General features: G+C 35.7%; 1 protein-coding gene across 3 annotated transcripts in view; it reads left to right on the top strand.

Moving 5' to 3' along the window:
- The window catches only part of LOC106867865 (uncharacterized), a 50,172-nt gene that overhangs the window by 32,907 nt on the left and 11,058 nt on the right, over positions 1 to 6,207 (top strand). The window lies entirely within an intron of this gene.

Below are 6,207 nucleotides of genomic sequence, written 5' to 3'. Positions count from 1 at the left end.
GAGCACCCTCGGAGGAACCGTGTGGGCCGAAACGACCGGGAGGTGGACGCGCTACCGAAACGCACTAGCGAGCGGCGACGCCCCGAGCGACGCTCGCCCCCGTTTGTTTCCCCCGAACACCGCGAACCGCCACCGGCGGAGGCGGCAGCAGCAACAGCGGCAACTGCGACGTCGGTGAAGGCGAAGCCGAACGATCGCGTGCTGATGCTGACCGACCGGACCGGGATGGTAGCGGAGGCGGAGGCGGGAGACGGGCTGCCGGAGAGACTGTCGCAGCGACGATGCGCGCAGAGCTCCATGGCCCGACCGCGCACATATGACTTATTTCTGAATTGAAACTGCTGATTACATCTGGAGTGTCATTGCGAGGGAAACCAATTTGTGGCACCAAATGTTCATCGAGGATTGCCATTGAGGGCTTGAGGGCAACCTGAATAAGAACCATCTGATCTTGGCATGCAGCTACTTCTGTGTAATTAGTGTGTTTTTATTGAATAATCTGTTTCTTTACTATATCTAGTTGGACATGGGTACCATTTTTGTGGTAATATATTGTATTTTTTCTGTTTAATATTAGTTTGTCTTCTTATATTTTATGTTGCTTTCAATTTCTCTTTCTCTGTGTGTTTATGTATTGTATGTATTTGTGTGTGTATGTAATGTATGTCTGTTTGTATGTAATGTAATGTATGTATGCATTGTTTTAATGGAATTGAGAGTTTAGCCAACAAAACTTAGCTTCCTTAATTTCTTACTGTTCTAGCTTATTTCCTGTCTTGTCACAAGAAACCTACTGAGATTTAGCTTAGTCATTTGTTTTAGCATTTATTTTGTTTTACTAGTCAGTAGGTCAACATTGTCAATGTACGCAATGGAAAATAATTGGTGTAGGATTCTTATGTGGTGTTTCATCTTACTTAATTCTGTTGCTATTGAAGTCATGGTCACTATAAATTTAATGTAAACATATTAGCGGCAGTGATTATTCTTGCAACATTGCAACATCTCTTCTTGCATTGGTTTTGTCCCTGTTAACAGAACACCTATCAATTATATAGTGTTTTTGCCATCTACCATTAGTGTGCATTTTTGTCTGAGAGGAGATTTGGTATTACTAAAGTTTATGTTTCCTTTTTAACATCTCTGATAACATCAGATACCCAGCTGAAGCAGGAAGGATCAAGTTATGGTAATAGTGAGAGTAAGAAAAGGTAATATAGAAACGAGGACAGTAGCTATCTTGATAAAAACTTTGTCAGCAGAATATGTCTATGTAGTTTAGATGTTCATTTTGCAACTATGCAGTGTGCGTTTAATCTCTATGGGCAAGTGTTTTCTTGCATATACCCTGTAAGGAAGTGTAATTTTGTACACTGGAAACTGTATAGAAGCCTCTTTCTTTCTCTGTCTCAAACACATGCATGCAGGAGCATCATTATCATCTCTGTGATCATCATCATTATGATTATCTGCATGAAGTTGACGCTGGTAATGTTTCATCTCTGTTGAAAAGTTTATCTCCGTGTGGTTTGTCATGGGTATGATAGTCTGACAAAAGTCCTAGCCATTGATTATTGTCAAATTCAAGGGCCTGAAGCCGTAACTGAAGTTAAATCACTCAATGAGATAGCAAACACAACTTGCTGGGTGCTCGCTAATACCCTGCTGCTTTCACAAACACATGCAGACATACACACATGTATGTGAGGAGAAAATGTTTACTTTTTTTCCATGTGAAAGAGCCATTTTAGTGATAGAAGAGGAAATGATTGATTCATTAAGGATCAGTATATTGTTGATCTTTAATTTATTGATTCTTGCCAATAAGGGAATCTTATGATAGTCTGACCTGCTAGATATAGCATACAAGTCCCCTCTCATATCAAATATATAGAAGAACAATAATGGTATCACAGCTAAATTCAGTTTATCTTTTAAACAGTCTACACTTTTATGCTCATATACCTCACCAGCTTAGCTGTAACTGCTCTTCATACATCACCTTTGGTTCCATACATCTAGCTACTACAAGCATAAATCCCACTCCCTTTAGTGACATCTCTCCTGCTTAAAATAATCACAACACACGTCAGTAAACAAGACAAAAATTTTTTCTTAACTTTTTAGCAGCATTTTTTATAATAGACCAGTTGGTTGTATGTTTCATTCCATTCTGTTTTAGTCTCCAGACAAGGTTCAATAGAGATGCTGAGTGCCTTTTATTTATATTCGAAAATGATGAGAGATGACTTTTCATGGTGCCTTAATGTACATGTATTTCTGCATATTAATCTTCACCTCACATTTGTACACTACATTCCCTATCATGCAGTTGTTAAATCTGCTTTCCTCATCATGTCTGCCGTTACACATGATATTATTTTTGTCCTCTCTTTTCGTGGAGTTACTATTAGAGTTCCTCTTTCTTCTTCCTCCTGTAATTGTGCACTCATTTTCCTTATGCATGGATTGTACCTTTAATTGTGTGAAGTTTTTCAGGTCAGTTTTTGCTGTTGATGAGTTTTTATTACCCCAATTTTCCACTATTCTATTGTTGTTTACAGTGTGTTAGCTGTGGTTGGTTCGTATTTCCCCTCTAGTTTTATTCTATTTAGTTCTGTGTTATTTAGTTTGTGTATGTGACACTCTAGATTGTAGATGGTCGCATATACTAAATTTACATTATGTCTGCTAACGATTTTGTGATATTTGGAAGATCTTGGGAAGTGTCTATCTAAATGCTGTGAAAAATTCCTGGCCTATTTTGAATTTCACTTGTGAATTGTAGATCTGGTTAAACCAAATAATTTCATCAGTTATTTTTCCATTTCTTTTAATATATCTTTTGGGTTTGTTAATGTATTCTACTGCTTTGTTATCATTATTACTATTGGTGTTTAATGGTGTGCTTCTTTCTAACTTTAGCTGTGGTTTCTTGGGTTCTGTTTTATATCTATCACTATTAGTGCTGTGGTTTTTTTTCCTTTCCCTTTTGGTCTGTATTATATTGACTATTTTTCTAGGTTCTGGTATTCTGCAGCTTTTTATATGATTATCACCACTATTAAAAATGCCCACTGGTTATTGTGCCTTCTCTGTCTTATTCTATATACATATACTATTTATTGTTATATCCCTCTCTAGGCAGTGCTGAATTGTAATATTCAGTGTGTATATTGAATATCTGTTCATCTGTGGATAGTCTAGATATTTTATTGTGCTTCTTGGGATACAATACAGTATATGTTCCATGTGATTGGATCCTTGGCTTACATATTTTAAGTTTTCATTTGGTTTATGGAATGGTTCAAATGTCTAGGAATTTTACCATTTAGTTATTTTTTTTTCTATTTCAATTTCCAATCCAAAGTTCTTAAAGAATTTAAAGAGTTTGTTCTTGCATCTTTCTATTTCTACTTGTATAGTGAACAGTGTGTTGTCTCTATATAATCCTCCCCTTATGTTTGGTAGCCAAGATTCTATTTGCAATAATAGGTATATACCTACTGTATCCATGACTTGGGTGGAATTGCTAGACCCCCATTGTTATGTTGAATGAGTCAACCCTGTCTGATCAAGTTCATAGCTTATCTCTTTAGTGGTGATAATCATATGAACAACTGCAGAATACCAGAACCTAGAAAAATAGTAAATATAATACAGAACAAAAGGGAAAGAAAAAGTCATAACACTAATAGTGATAGAAATAAACTGAACCCATGAAACCACAGCCAAAGTTAGAAAGAAGCACACTGTTAAACACCAATAGTAATAATGATTACAAAGCAGTAGAATAGACTGATAAACCCAATAAATATATTAAAAGAAATGGGAAAATAATTGATGAAATTATTTGGTTTAACCAGATCTTCAATTCACAAGTGAAATTCAAAATAAAAATCTCAAAATCATCAACAGACATAATGTGAAATTAGTATACGTGACCTCCCACAGTTTAGAGTACTACATACACAAACTAAATAACACAAAACTAAATAGAATAAAACTAGAAGGGAAAAATACAAACCAACCACAGCTAATAACACTATATGATGATAGAATGGTGGAAAATAGAGGTAATAAAAATTCATCAATAGCATAGACGAACCCGAATAACATCACACAATTAAAGGTACAATCCATGCATAAGGAAAATGAGTACATGATTACAGGAGGAAGAAGAAAGTGGACCACTAATAGTAACTCCACTGTTGTAAATCAACATCGAACTGTTATAACGTCCATTCCGGTATAGCAGCATAGTTAGTCAGGCAAGTAAGACACGACTGTCTATGACTGACTACTCTAACTGCTTGACGTCACAGTATTTGTAATGACTATCACATACCACTTGTCACATGGGAGGGGCATTTCATTATTACTATTATCCCCATAACACCTCCCCTTTTAAGTTTTCATTTTTTCTGAGGGAGTGTAAATTTATTTCTTTTTATTAGCAATAATTTTTACATCACCCCACCTCCCTTTTTTGAGTTTTTTTTTTTCATACAGTTACACATTTAATGTTTTTTTTGTTTGGTATCCACTTCCAGGAACTCTGTACATTTTCTTTTTCCTTCGCTTGTGTGTCTGGGTTCAATTATTTGAAGTAGTGTTGGTACTTGAAAAGTATCATCTAACCATTCCATTGGTTCTTCCATTCTCTTGAGTTCGCTCTCAATGAATCTTTTTTTTAGTTGATTCATGTGTCCCTTGTATACCCCTTTTCTTCTTTTTACCATGTATAGCATTTTCTCTGTACTTTTGGTAATCACATCATCTTCCCAACCTTGTTTTCCAGTCTTATATGCCCTAACGAATACATTTTCACCAATTTTGAAATATCTTGCTGTATTATCCATTGCAATTTTTCTTTTCTTGCCAGGTAGCAATTTGTTGATGACTAATTTTATTTTCCTCACAAACATCAGCTCCGCTGATGACATACTTGCTGGTTTGTTTGGATTTGGTGTCACACGATTTACTCTTAAGATTTGTTGTAGAGCTACTTCATCTGTGACTTCCTTATTTGACTTTTTTTAGAGCTCTCTTGAACATATCAACAAAGCATTCTGCTTGTCCATTAGATCTGGGATGTTATGGATCCATAGTTTACATGTTCTACAGCAAACGTTTTACAAAACTTTTTAAATTCAAAAGACACAAATTTTGTTCCATTGTCAGACACTATCGTGTCTGGGACACCAAATCTCGCAAACAGTTCATGTAGAAAGTTTGTCGTAGTTGAGGAGGTTGACTTTTTACACTAACAAATTTCTGGCCATTTAAAGAAACTATCTACTACCACTAAGTAGTATGAACCGTTAAAGGGACCAGCGAAATTGATGTGTAGTCTTGACCACAGCACATCTACTTTTGGCCAAGGTTCACTTTTTATCATTTGTAATTTCACCGCTAGAGTACATCCTCTGCAGTCTTACACTAAATTTTTGATTTCTCTACCCATTTTTGGCCAGTACATGTAGCTATGCATTAAAACTTTCATCCTCGAAATACCAGGATGTCCAATGTGGAATTCCCTCAACATTTTCTTTTGCAGTGTTTCAGGTATTACTATTCTCTGTGCATGCATCAGTACGCCATCACAAATTGAGTATAGATTCATGTCTTGGTTTCATTTTGCACCAATCCTGTTTCTATTTATTTTTCCTGTCCACAGTATTCTTTTCATTTCTGTTATGAATTTGTCCTTTTCCACATTTCATCTTATGTCTTCAAAGGTCACTGGTAATTTGCGTACCACATTCTAGATTTTATTTCTCCTTCTGATCTTAATGCTGTGATTACTGTATTTGGTTTGATTTCAATTTCACTTGCTTCAACAGGTCTTCGCAAGCAGACCTGTTGCTATGAGCATTTTTACTCCTTTACTTTTTACTTCCTCCCCTTCGATTTTTCCCTTATTTAACGGTCATTCTAATAGCTCTTTTGTCTTAATAACGGTCAATTACATAATAATTTTCCTTTGTTTAATGGTCATTTCCATAGCATATTTTGATTGCCTTGATAACTGAAGAGATGCCGGTGCAGGTTTCCACCCAACTTCCGAAACTCGGAGTTTTATTATGGCAACTGAATAATTGTCACATATTATATTACAGATAAATCCCTTTATTTACATAATATCGAGGTCTCTTTCATTCTTTTGTTGTCTTACCATTACTATATATATATATATATATATAT

The sequence above is a fragment of the Octopus bimaculoides genome, chromosome 5 (genome assembly GCF_001194135.2).
Source record: "Octopus bimaculoides isolate UCB-OBI-ISO-001 chromosome 5, ASM119413v2, whole genome shotgun sequence".
Lineage (NCBI taxonomy): Eukaryota > Metazoa > Mollusca > Cephalopoda > Octopoda > Octopodidae > Octopus > Octopus bimaculoides.
The sequence above is the reverse complement of the archived record's forward strand: the minus strand, read 5'-3'. Positions and strand labels throughout refer to the sequence as shown.